Source organism: Babylonia areolata, chromosome 25 (genome assembly GCF_041734735.1).
Source record: "Babylonia areolata isolate BAREFJ2019XMU chromosome 25, ASM4173473v1, whole genome shotgun sequence".
Lineage (NCBI taxonomy): Eukaryota > Metazoa > Mollusca > Gastropoda > Neogastropoda > Buccinidae > Babylonia > Babylonia areolata.
Window position 1 is genome coordinate 32,103,100 of NC_134900.1, and position 14,270 is coordinate 32,117,369.

The 14,270-nt window shown below is 47.9% G+C and overlaps 1 protein-coding gene across 7 annotated transcripts in view; it reads right to left on the minus strand.

Moving 5' to 3' along the window:
* The window catches only part of LOC143299654 (CXXC-type zinc finger protein 1-like), a 47,961-nt gene that overhangs the window by 25,141 nt on the left and 8,550 nt on the right, over positions 1–14,270 (minus strand). For 3 of the 7 annotated variants that reach the window (XM_076612966.1, XM_076612967.1, XM_076612968.1), the window contains exon 2: positions 152–286. The exons of 3 other annotated variants lie outside the window; for them this stretch is intronic. The gene's annotated coding sequence lies outside the window, so the exon portion shown is untranslated. Of the gene's footprint in view, positions 1–151; positions 287–6,386; positions 6,406–14,270 lie in introns of those variants that run through there. One more of the 7 variants, XM_076612969.1, reaches the window with a different exon arrangement.

A 14,270-nucleotide genomic window follows, 5' to 3' on the forward strand; every position in this document is an offset into this window, starting at 1 on the left:
TGTCAACATTCACGTCTTCAGTATAAGAGCCTTCCGCTTGCAATATTTTGATGATGGTAATTGGGGTGAAACGCTGTTAACGTCGTCTCTTTCGCCGTTCGTATGGAGAGAGTTAAATCTTCCCTGAATGAAGTCAGGAACCCACTCTCACCTGGGCAGAGTGAGGAAACTCGGAGTGATGTGCCAGCAGGGCAGGTTGTGGGGGGACGGCCGGCGACAGAGCTCCAGCGGACTGCCGACTTCGTCATTCACTCCGGACTGACCGTCTGAGCATGGCCTGGGAATGCTGAAGAAGAAGAAGTTAAGTAAAACAACAGAAAAGCGAAACTCTGTCTTGACGTCAACAGGCACCATTCTACAAACTGACATCAGGAACTAGGATAGATGTAAACTATAACACACACACACACACACACACACACATCCGCTCCCCGCCCGCCCCCGCCCCCCGAAAACGGAGTAAGACTGCCTACATTTCGAGGGTAGAAATGGTCAAACTCGTAAAATCCCATACGAGTAAACGTGTGAGTCGCAGCCCGTGAAGAGAAGAAGAAGAAGAAGAAGAAGAAGAAGAAGAAGATAAACTATAATAGATATAATGGTGATTGGAAGAGACAGATTGGGATGGGGGATGTATGGGGCAGGGTAGGGGGGGGGGGGCGGGTAGGGGGGTGGAGAGAAACGTATAAAAAAAAAAAATCAATGGCTGTGTCATGCTGACGGCCAGAGACCCTGATTAATCATGCTGAGCTGAGCTGAGCTGATTGCCATACTTTGTCGTCCTGAATGAGAAGAATAATCGTCATGTTTATTCTTCCCCCCTCCCCCCTCCCCCAACCCCCCACCTCCCTTCTGGCTGTCTCTGCTAAGGCGGCAGACATGCACTGTTCCTTCTTCTTCTGATCGTCAAAACACGGACGTTAATCACTTGTTGATGATTAGCTAGCTGCTATATTGGGAATGGCAAATATACACACTCGGGGAGAGGGAGGGGGGTGGCGGGGGGGTCACAGCCGAGAGAGTAGGGGGTAGGGGGGAAGGGAGGGAGGGGAGAGGGAAGGAAGAGAGAGAGGCAGGGAGGGGATGGGTGAGGTGGAATGGCTGGGGTAATGAAAGGGATGTTCACGTGTTTTTTTGTTTGTTTGTTGTTTTTTAGACAGAGAGGGGTATAAGGAGAAAGGGGGGATGGAGAGAGAGAGAGAGAGAGAGAGAGAGAGAGAGAGAGAGAGAGAGGAGGGACAGAAAGACAAAGGGTCTGTGACAGAGACATTAAGAGAGTGGGGAGAAGAGGCACATACAGAGAGAGAGAGAGGAGGGGGGGGGGAAGGAGCAAATGAGCGGGGAAGAGAGAAAGACATGGATGGGCGGATGAGACAGAGACACAGAGAGAGAGAGAGAGAGATAGAAATGAAAGTAACAGGGAGAGAAAAGGGAGAGAGATAGAGAGAGAGGGGGGTGGGGATGGGGAGGGAGATAAGAGATAAAGGAGTGAGAGGGGCAGAGTCTGAAAGAGAGATAGGAAATATATATATATATATATATATAGAGAGAGAGAGAGAGAGAGAGAGAGTGAGTGAAGAAGGAGAAAAGAAGAGAGGAAAGAGAAAGTCATGGATGGGGAATGAGACAGAAAGAGAGACAGATAGACAGAGAGAGAAAGGACAGACAGAGAGAAAAAGACAGAGAGATAGAGATAAAAGATAAGAGAGGGAGGGAGGGAGGGAGGGGGCGAGAGAGAGAGAGAGGGAGAGTGAGAGAGAGAGAGAGTGAGTGAAGAAGGAGAAAAGAAGAGAGGAAAGAGAAAGTCATGGATGGGGAATGAGACAGACAGATAGACAGAGAGAGAAAGGACAGACAGAGAGAAAAAGACAGAGAGATAGAGATAAAAGATAAGAGAGGGAGGGAGGGAGGGAGGGAGGGGGCGAGAGAGAGAGAGGGAGAGTGAGAGAGAGGAAACACACACAAGAGACAGAAAGAGAAAGAAAGAGAGAAGAAGGGAAGAGGGAGGGAAGGGAGGTGTGTGTGTGTGTGGGGGGGGGGGTGTCAGTAAGGCAGACAGACAAGGATGGCAGAAAGGCTTCACACGTGTCAAACCAACCTGACGGACAGTCAGCCCTAAAGCGGACAGACAGACAGACAGACAGACAGACAGACAAGGATGGCAGAAAGGCTTCACACGTGTCAAACCAACCTGACGGACAGTCAGCCCTAAAGCGGACAGACAGACAGACAGACAGACAGACAAGGATGGCAGAAAGGCTTCACACGTGTCAAACCAACCTGACGGACAGTCAGCCCTAAAGCGGACAGACAGACAGACAGACAGGCAGACAGACAGACAGACAAGGATGGCAGAAAGGCTTCACACGTGTCAAACCAACCTGACGGACAGTCAGCCCTAAAGCGGACAGACAGACAGACAGACAGGCAGACAGACAGACAGACAAGGATGGCAGAAAGGCTTCACACGTGTCAAACCAACCTGACGGACAGTCAGCCCTAAAGCGGACAGACAGACAGACAGACAGACAGGCAGACAAGGATGGCAGAAAGGCTTCACACGTGTCAAACCAACCTGACGGACAGTCAGCCCTAAAGCGGACAGACAGACAGACAGACAGACAAGGATGGCAGAAAGGCTTCACACGTGTCAAACCAACCTGACGGACAGTCAGCCCCAAAGCGGACAGACAGACAGACAGGTATGGCAGAAAGGCTTCACACGTGTCAAACCAACCTGATGGACAGTCAGCCCTAAAGCGGACAGACAGACAGACAGACAAGGATGGCAGAAAGGCTTCACACGTGTCAAACCAACCTGACGGACAGTCAGCCCTAAAGCGGACAGACAGACAGACAGACAGACAGGGATGGCAGAAAGGCTTCACACGTGTCAAACCAACCTGACGGACAGTCAGCCCTAAAGCGGACAGACAGACAGACAGACAGACAAGGATGGCAGAAAGGCTTCACACGTGTCAAACCAACCTGACGGACAGTCAGCCCTAAAGCGGACAGACAGACAGACAGACAGACAAGGATGGCAGAAAGGCTTCACACGTGCCAAACCAACCTGACGGACAGTCAGCCCTAAAGCGGACAGACAGACAGACAGGCAGACAGACAGACAGACAAGGATGGCAGAAAGGCTTCACACGTGTCAAACCAACCTGACGGACAGTCAGCCCTAAAGCGGACAGACAGACAGACAGGCAGACAGACAAGGATGGCAGAAAGGCTTCACACGTGTCAAACCAACCTGACGGACAGTCAGCCCTAAAGCGGACAGACAGACAGACAGACAGACAGACAGGGATGACAGAAAGGCTTCACACGTGTCAAACCAACCTGACGGACAGTCAGCCCTAAAGCGGACAGACAGACAGACAGGCAGACAGACAGACAGACAAGGATGGCAGAAAGGCTTCACACGTGCCAAACCAACCTGACGGACAGTCAGCCCTAAAGCGGACAGACAGACAGACAGACAGACAGACAAGGATGGCAGAAAGGCTTCACACGTGTCAAACCAACCTGACGGACAGTCAGCCCTAAAGCGGACAGACAGACAGACAGACAGACAGACAGCCCCTGGTGGGGGGAGGGCGGGTGGTGGGAGGGGAAGGACTCAGAAAGGAGGAAGCTCCATTTTGCTGAACACCGGCCCGTCCCCAAGGAGGTCATCAGCAGCGCGAATGACGAGGGCAATAACAACACAACACACAAAACGACCCTCCCACCCACCCCCCAGCCCCCCACACACACACCCGCGTGCCCCTCACCCCCAACCCCCCCCCCCCCAAAAAGTAAATAAATAAATGAGAATAGTAGTCTGATGTGAAGAACCCTAACCGACTGCCCCCTACCCCCCTAAAAAAAACAACAACAAAAAACCCCAACAACTAAAAATAGATAAATAATAATAAAAGCAAAAGTTTTAAACGAAAAATAGCGAAACGTGCATCTAACAGACACAAATCAACCCCCCACACCCCCACCCCCGCCTTCCCCTACAGCCCTGCATACCCACCCACCCCTCCAACACAAAAAACAACAACAACAACAACAACAGAAACTGATTAAATTATAAACACACACACACACACACACACACACACACACGCACACACACGCACACACACAATTTGATGTGAAGAATAGCGTAATGCGCTTGCTTTGCAGCTTTAACTCACTCAGTACGACCAGTCCTCTCTTCTCCTCTACACAGACCCCTCGGATGTCCAGTGGGTGTCTGAATGACCCAACCTTTAGCTTCCGTCGTCAGAATTGTGGTATTCTTTGTCAACATTCACCTCTTCAGTATGAGAGCCTTCCGCTTGCAATATTTTGATGGTGGTAATTGGGGTGAAACGCTGTTAACGTCGTCTCTTTCGCCGTTCGTATGGAGAGAGTTAAGGAAGTATTATATGCACACTACACCACACCTGATGTTGATAAATAAAATAAATAAATGAATAAATTAAGGAGCAAATGCCAGACCGCATAAAAACCATTGCGCTGGTCAGGCTTGGAAATCGTTTCATCAAAAAAAATTAATGAAAAAAAACCACTAAAAAAAAAACAACTAATAATAATAATAATGTCATGAAATGGCATCTGTCTCAGACAGAAACATCAAAGCAATGTAACGATAAAAAATAAAAAATAAAAATAAAACCCCGTAAATTTCAACCTGCAGAATGATAGCCTCTTGCATGTCATCCACTGCCGTCATCATTGACACCCACCGTCATTTCCATATCATACTTCATTATTCAGTTTCGATGCTTTTAGACTGTCTTTGGATGATATCAAAATTCCACGATTTCTTCAGTACCAGCGTGTCAACAACAACAACAACACACACATACACTCACTCACACACACACACACACACACACACACACACACACACGTCAACCAGCCTCGCGTCAACAGTTATGGATTAATACCATCATCATTATTCAACACGTCGGGTGATGGTAGATAATATACAATGAAAAAATGGAAGGACGCTGGGTGTCGTGAGAGGGGGTTAGACAGGGGGTTGAGGTGAGGGTGAGGGTGAGGGTGTGGGTGTAGGTGTGGGTGGGGGACGTTATGAGAAACCAGTGATCGTTGTTGGATTATTCATGGCTGGAGAGTTAAGTCGATGGGTTCGTCGTGCTAGGTGGTGTGTAGGCGCGGTGTGAGCGCCATACTTTGTCTCGCCCCCCCCCCTCCGCCCCCGAGCAGGGAATAATAAGGATGATATAATAATTATTATTCACAGACATAAGCTTCAGAGACGTATACAAGGACAGACAGAGAAAGACAAACAAGTACATTGAGCACAGGGAGAGGGAGAGAGGGAGGGAGGGAGAGAGAGGGAGGGAGAGAGAGAGAGGAGAGGTAGAGAGAGAGAGAGAGAGGAGAGGGAGGGAGAGAGAGAGGAGAGGTAGAGAGAGAGAGGAGAGGGAGAGAGAGAGGAGAGGGAGAGAGAGAGAGAGAGGAGAGGTAGAGAGAGAGAGGAGAGGGAGGGAGAGAGAGAGGAGAGGGAGGGAGAGAGGAGAGAGGTAGAGAGAGAGGAGAGGGAGGGAGAGAGAGAGAGGAGAGGGAGAGAGAGAGAGAGAGAGGAGAGGGAGAGAGAGAGGAGAGGGAGAGAGAGAGAGGAGAGGTAGAGAGAGAGAGAGGAGAGGGAGAGAGAGGGAGGGAGATAGAGAGAGGGGGAGAGAGAGAGAGAGAGAGGAGAGGGAGAGAGAGAGAGAGGAGAAGAGAGAGAGGAGAGGTAGAGAGAGAGAGGAGAGGTAGAGAGAGAGGAGAGGGAGAGAGAGAGGAGAGGTAGAGAGAGAGAGAGGGAGGGAGAGAGAGAGAGAGGAGAGGGAGGGAGAGAGAGGAGAGGGAGAGAGAGAGAGAGGAGAGGGAGGGAGGGAGAGAGAGAGAGAGAGAGAGGAGAGGGAGGGAGGGAGAGAGGAGAGGTAGAGAGAGAGGAGAGGTAGAGAGAGAGAGGAGAGGGAGAGAGAGGGGGGAGAGGGAGGGAGAGAGAGAGAGAGGAGAGAGAGAGAGAGAGAAAATCACAATGAGAAAGCGAGAGACGAGGGGTGGGGGCGGGGGTAGGGAGTGGGGGAGGAGGGTGGGAGCGGAGCGGGGGGGGGGAGTGGTGATGGGGGATGGGGGGGGGGAGAGAAAAAGCAAACCAGAAGCAGGAACAGCCAGTTAGATAAATCAGCAGACAAACAAACGGATAGACAGACAGACAAACAGAAAGACAAACATGCAGACAGACAGACAGACAGACAGACAGGGTTGTGACAGCAGAAAGACCTGTCATGTTTCCCCCCCAGACTCCCGCCAGTCCCGCAGTTGACAGGAGAGACAGACAGACAGACCGACACACATACACTCACAATGGGACTGTCCGGGGGGAGATTTCACGACTGGGACTCAACTTCATCTTGCCACCGCCACCGGCCCGTCCCCCCAAAAAGGAGGCCAAAGTGCGACAGAAATATAAGATGAAAATGGCAACAACTACAACAACAACAAATACTACTACTACAACACACACACACACACACACACACACACACACACACACACACACACACACACACACACACACAGGAGAAGATAATCTCATTGAAGAACTTTCCACTCAGATATTCTCTCGTGTATTCCTCCATTACTGCTGTTCCTCAAGAGACGAGTTTTTCTTTCTTTCTTTCTTTCTTTCATTCTTTCTGTCTGTCTGTTTGTCTGTGTCTTTCTTTCTTTCTTTCGTTTCTTTCTTTCTTATTTCCTTTCCTTTTACTTTCTTTTTCTTGCCGTCTTTTTTTTTATAGTTTGTTTCTGATCTTTCTTCAGCTGGTCTGATAATTCACTTTGCTGGCCCATCTCAGTCTATGTGTTCGCCTCACTTGTACAATGTTCAAGTGCCGCTTATAGTTTCACACACGTTACATTTGAAAGGAAAGAGAGAAACTTATTTTTTAACACCACTGAGCACGAAATCGAAGACGAGCACACGCGAGTATGTGTGTGTGTATGTGTGTGTGTGTTGTGCGCGCGCGCTTTCAGCGATATGGTCAACTCCAAACACATTCTTCATTCTGCGGAATAGGGCTTAAAAGTTCTCGGAAGAGAGAATTGTATTCTGTAAAGGTTTCAGACACGACGCTTACTAGTCAACCATTTTTGGAGCTAAGCACGACAAGACAAGACAAGACATGCTCATTTCAGAAGGTCCCGTTGAGACACAAGAAAAATGTTCACATATGTCATGTACATAAGTAACACAAAAAGTATGTATAGAAACGCATTTGACATTGCGTATCAGAATTACAATGGCCACATCAACTTTTGAGGAGAGAGAGAGAGAAAAAAAAAAAACAACTAATAAGAAAGCATTGAAACAGATCTGACTCCACAGCGAAGGCTGCAGGCATATGCTTTTTTTTTCTTTTTTCTTTTTTTTGTCGTTTTTTTTTTCCTCAGTAACAGACTCGGCGTATCGTGTATGGGTGAGTCCACACGCTTTGACTTGACACTTTGAAACTGGAACTGAAACTGCAGAGACATCGCCCACTTAATTCCCCCCCCTCCCCCACCCCACCCTGACTTGTGTGACAGCTCTGACTGCATGACCTCTTAGTTTTGCATAACATGACCGCGGCAAACTGCACACGTCACGTCACATGCTCCCGACCCCTCCCCCCCCCTTCCCCCACACCCCCACCTGCCTCCCAAGGGCCGTAATTCACACGCGGTCATCTCTCTTCTCTCTCTCTCTGTGAAAGGAGTCGTTTTTCACGCGATCATCTCATACCATTGGACAGGAAGGCCTCTGTTAGAAACAAACATGAAGGCACTGACCTGGGGAGGTGTGTCATTATACCAGAAGCTCCCCCCCCCTCCTCCCCCTCACCCCCACGACCCCCAGCGCCCCCCCACCCCCACCCCCCACCCCACTCAAACAATATTCAGTGTTCACACTAGGAACTGTAACCGGTGAGGAAAGTCCGTCTTGGGAGCAATCAACGATGAAAGGATGACAGAGAGAAAGAGGGAGAGAGAGAGAGAGAGAGAGAGAGAGAGGGTGGGGGGTGGAGGGCAAAGAGACAGAAACACAGATGTAGAGAAACAGAGACATAAAGAGAGACAGGGAAAAAACCCCACAAAGACAGAGAAAGAAGGGAGAGAGAGAGAGAGGGAGAGAGAGGGAGGAGGGGGGTGGTTGGGGGTGGGAGGGAGTGGGGCAGGCAGAGAGACAGAAACACAGATAATAGAGAAACAGAAAGAGACAGAGACAGAGAGAAACAAAGACAGACAGAGAAAGGAGGGAGAGAGAGAGAGTGGGGGGGGGGGGGGGTTGGGGGTGGGAGGGAGGGGGGCAGGCAGAGAGACAGAAACACAGATAATAGAGAAACAGAAAGAGACAGAGACAGAGAAAAAACACAGACAGAGAAAGAAAAGAGAGAGAGGGGGGGGGGGGCGGTTGGGGTTGGGAGGGAGGGGGGCAGGCAGAGAGACAGAAGCACAGATAATAGAGAAACAGAAAGAGACAGAGACAGAGAGAAACAAAGACAGACAGAAAGAGAAATAAGAGAGAGAGAGACAGACAGACAGACAGACAGAGACAGAGACGGGAGAGGTGCAACAGAGACAGTGAACGAATGAATGAGTTTGTTTTGTTTTGTTTTTTCTTTTCTAGGGGTAATGGAATAAGTATACATGGTTTTCTTCTCCAAGTCCTATGTATTGTATTGTATTGTATTGTACTGTATTGAGTGTGTGTGTGTGTGTGAAAGATAGAGACAGAAAGAAGAGAGAGAGGGAGAGAGAGGTTAGGGTAAAACTTCGGGGGGGGTGGGGGTTGGGTGGTAGTGATGGGGCTATGGTGGGGAATTGGGGGGGTTGGGGGTTGGAGGAGGAAGCTATAATGAGCTGTCTGTTTTGATCAACTGATGGGTCAATTAATCAGTCCAGAGAGGTAATTAGGAAGGGACTGGGGGCTGGGGTGGGTGGGGAGGTGGGGGGGGGGCGGGGTGAGTGAGAGGGAAGGGTGGGTGGGGGGAGGGGGGCGGGAAAGGGGAGGAAAGTCGAATGATACGAGACATCATATAATTATTTTTGTCGTCCTCAGTCAAGATATTAATAACTATAGTATCGTCGTCCACCTTGTTTCTGCTCCCGTCTGTCTGTCTGTTTGTCTGTCTGTTGCAGTGTCTGCCTGTCCTGTAGTGTCTGTCTGTCTGTTGCAGTGTCTGCCTGTCCTGTAGTGTCTGTCTGTCTGTCTTGCAGTGTCTGTCTGTCTTGGAAGTGTCTGTCTGTCTGTCTGTCTCGAAGTGTCTATCTATCTATCTGTCGGTCGGTCTGTCTTGCAGTGTTTGTCTACATGTGGATCGTTTCCTTCCGTGTCTTAGCTCCAGTGTTGATCTGTGATGATTAATTTTTAGGGGATGGGGGGACGGGGGTGGGGGGGGGTGTTGTGCAGAAAGGGAGTTTGCGGGGAGTGGGGGATGAGGGGGTTGTCGGAGGGGGAGAGAAGGGGTGATGGGGAGGGTGGTGCTGGTTATACTATTTGTATGGGATGATGGGCATTCAAAAAGACTCCCGGTGGAAGAGAGAGAGAGAGAGAGGGAGAGAGAGATGGGGGGGTGGGGCGGGGGGCTGAGGTGAGGGGGAGGGCGTGTAGGGAAAGGAAAAGCGGATGACAGCTTTAGAGGTATAGTTATTTCGTGATGAACGGCTTTGGAAATCACAGAGACAGAGACAGGCAGACAGAGATAGAGACACACAGATATATATATATCTGAGACAGAGAAATACAGAACAGAGAGAGAGAGAGAGAGAGTGTGTGTGTGTGTGCGTGTGTGCGTGAGAGAGACTCTGTCCGTCTGTCTGTCTTTGTGTGTACATGTGTGTGTTTGTCTGGGTCTCTGTGCGTTTGTGTCTGTGCATGGAACAGAGAGAACAGAGAGAGAGAGGGAAGGACACAGAGAGAAAGAGACAGAGACAGAGGCAGACAGACAGATATAAGGGGAAAAACTGAGATTGAAAAAACAAACAAACAAAACAAAACAAAACAAAATAAAAACGGAAAGAGAGACAGTCAGACAGAGAGAGAGAGACAGTCAGACAGAGAGACAGAGACAGAGACAGAGAACAGTATGTGGCAGGTGCTTCTGGCAGGAAAAGAAAGTAATGATTATGATGTCCCAACATCCGTACGTTAGTTCATGAATTATGCATGCTTCACTGGGGAAATGGGGGAGGAGGGGCGTGTGTGTGTGGGGGGGGGGGGGGAGTTACAGACAGACAGACAGACACATCCGCACCTTAGTTCATTAATTATACATACTTTTTCTGGGTAGAGAGAGAGAGAGAGGCAGACAGACAGACAAACACACACACACACACACACACACAGAAAGAGAGAGGATATGAAACAAAAACACGCACTTTTCTGGAGAGAGAGAGGGAGAGAGAGAGAGAGAGAGAGAGAGAGAGAGAGAGAGAGAGAGAGAGAGAGACCGACACACACACACACAAACACACACACCACACACACACACCACACACACATACACACACACACAGTTAATGAAACGAAACGAAAATAAATTCAGTTCACGTTACAGTCCCTTTTAAAAAGAAATCGACAAAGCCACAGTCGTGGCAGTAACTAAATAGCACGAAGGTTTCCTTCACAGAACTGTCAGCGACCAATGTGACGTGATAGACAACTGACGTGATTCTTGTGACGTGATAGATAACTGACGTGAATGAATGCTGTGACGTGACAGAACTGACGTGAATGAATGTTTTGTGACGTGACGTGACAGATCTGACGTGAATGAATGTTTTGTGACGTGACAGATCTGACGTGAATGAATGTTTTGTGACGTGACAGATCTGACGTGAATGAATGTTGTGACGTGACAGAATGTTGTGACGTGACGTGACAGATCTGACGTGAATGAATGTTTTGTGACGTGACAGAATGCTGTGACGTGACAGAACTGACGTGAATGAATGTTGTGTGAGGTGACAGATCTGACGTGAATGTTGTGACGTGATTGAATGTTGTGATGTGACGTGACAGAACTGACGTGATTGAATGTTGTGACGTGACGTGACAGAACTGACGTGAATGTTGTGACGTGAATGAATGTTGTGACGTGACGTGACAGAACTGACGTGAATGAATGTTGTGACGTGACGTGACAATAGACAACTATTGTACTGACACACTGCCATATATATATATATATATATATATATATATATACACACACACACACACACACACACACACACACGAAGACCTTTATACCGTGTCAATGACAGCCTACACTGCACACTGTAAAAGTCACGATGATGTATGGCAGTGACACACTGCGTGCTCTGATTTATGCTAAAAAAAAAGACCACGACAAATTATTGTATTCATGCAAAGACTGTGTACACTGATGACAGGGACACACTGCTACACACTATTATAAGATATCACCATGTCCAGCAGTTCTATGCCAAGCCTGGAACAAGTCACGGTCTCCCGTCGATAGGGGGTAGGTTCGGGGGTGCGGGGGTGGGTGGGGGGGGGGAAGAGAGAAGTCCTGGACGCGCCATGTATAAATAACTAGGTCAGTGCACTCGGGGGGGGGGGGGTCATCACCACCACCACCACCTGCACCACCACCGGACACCTCCGTTCCCAAGGTGGGGCACTGCTTATTGACTCGGGCTGCACGTGGTAAAGGGGAGAGAGAGAGAGGGAGAGAAGGAGGGGGAGAGAGAGCGAGAGAGACGGACAGACAGAGACACATATAGACAGGGACAGATACAGAGATAGACAGAGATAGGAACACAGACAGACAGAGATAGGAACAGATACAGAGACAGACACAGACAGACAGACAGAGATAGACAGAAACAGATACAGAGACAGACAGACAGAGATAGACAGAAACAGATACAGACAGACAGGAAGACATAGATAGGAACAGATATAGACACAGACAGACAGAGATAGACAGAAACAGATACAGACAGACAGGAAGACATAGATAGGAACAGATATAGACACAGACAGACAGGAACAGATACAGACAGAGAGACAAGGGCAGAGACAGACAGACAGACAAACAAACACATACAGACTGACAAGAGAGAGATACAGACACAGGCAGGCAGAGGCAGAAACAGACAGACAGACAGACAGGGGTGGGGATTGACTTCCAGTCGTCCATAACGGATGGGGCAATTCAATTCCACTGAGCAATCCACGTGCAACCAGGCAGTGTGTAATGTGACGTCGTTTCCAGAACAGAGAGCCACTGTCTCTGTCTGGCCTGCCTCTCTCTCTCTTTAACTCTCTCCATACGAACGGCGAAAGAGACGACGTTAACAGCGTTTCACCCCAATTACCATCATCAAAATATTGCAAGCGGAAGGCTCTTATACTGAAGACGTAAATGTTGACTGGCCGTACTGAGAGAGTTAAATCTAGTCTGTCTTATTCAGGGGGCTGTTTATGGAATGAAATATTATCCTGCTTCAATGTAAACACTGTAAAAAGCATCCCTAACTTTAAAAAAACATATATCGTGCACATTTATTGAAAAAAAACATGTGATTATGTATCAATTATAAACAACAAACATGTATAGATTGTCAATATATAATTATACGCCTCTCTCCTCCCCTGTCAGTCTCTCTCTCTCTATGTCTGTCTCCACTGTCACTGTCACTATATATCTGTCTGTTCAGTCAGCCTCCCCTACCTTCTTTACTCTTCCCCTTGTCCATTCTTCCTTCCGCTCTCCACCACGTCCCTTACCCTATTGTCCTCGTTGTTATTCATCTATTGCGATATTGTATTGTACTTTAGTTCTATGTTTGTGTTTGCACATGCTTGTGTAATTTTGACGTTGGTGTTGCGAACTGACTCTCGCTTTATTTCTTTCTTTTTTTTTTTTTTTCTTCTTCGCAATTATTATTCTTGCCCAGAGGGCTGGATGTAAACAAGTACTTTGTGCTTACTCCTTTACCCTCGTAAAATAAAATTTCGTTCGTTCGTTCTCTCTCTGTGCCTGGAAAGATTATTGGATGGTGAATGCAAACAGTTGTCTATATTAGTATCAAAGTTTATTTTCCATTCTATGAAAACTAAGAGGCAGACATTTCTAGAAACTAACATGAGAAAGAAAACAATGTAACAATGGAGGAAGCAGAAAAAAAGAAGAAGTTTACTTACTATGGATCATGACAGTTTATACTATCATTTGATGATGTTCTTGTGTAACATTGTATTTTTCCTTTAATGGAACTTCTTTGTTTAGCTATTTAGTTATTTAACCCCCCACCCCCCTCCCACCCCGTCCCGCCCCCCTTAACTGTTCATGTGCCCATGGCCGAAAAACATTAAAACATTTCATCTCTTTGTGCCTCTCTCTCTGTCTGTCTGTAACACAAAATAATATTAAATGCATGCATTCAAGGCCAGACTAGCGTGTTGCGTTATGCTGCTGGTCAGACATGTGCTTAGCAGATGTGGTGTAGAGTATATGGATTTGTCCGAACGCAGTGATATCTCCTTTAGAAACTGAAACTGAAACTGAAACCGAGGGCTGAACAACAAACAACCCAGTTTTAATGAGGCCCAGACGTACTCGGATTTTCCGTGGTTCACTTATTTCCAGTCTCATTGCCAAAGGCGGTTGAATTAATTGAGAGAAACTGCGTATTTTCCGATCGTATTGCCAAAGGCGCCTCAATTAGTAAAGAGAAACATCTGATTTGTTTTTATTTGATTTGATATGATATGGATATATCTATATAGCGCCTATCCTCGCCGGGTCGGTGACCAAGCTCCATTCGTGTTGCTAATGGCATCTTTCTTTAGTCATTTTGCAGAAACTGTCTTGACGTGTCTGAATTTAGTGCTTAGATTTGTCGCGGTTCCACGCTTTTTGCCCTGGGGATTTTTTTTTTTTTTTTTGAGGGAGAGTTTCAGTCTAAATGTGGGGTAGTGTAGTGCCACTACCTTCCCCCCTGCCCCCCCCTCCTCCTATTATCACCTTGTTCACTGAACGTGTTAATGATCGCATGTTTAACAAATTATCAGCTGTCGTGGCAAAGTGGTTACCACCGTCGCGGATTGAGGAGAAGATGGAGGCGGGTTCGGTCCCCAGTGCAGGTGTGTGTGTGTGTGTGTATGTGTGTGTGTGTGTGTGCGTGTGTGTGTGTGTGTGTGTGTGTATGTTTGTGTGTGTGTGTGTGTGTGTGTG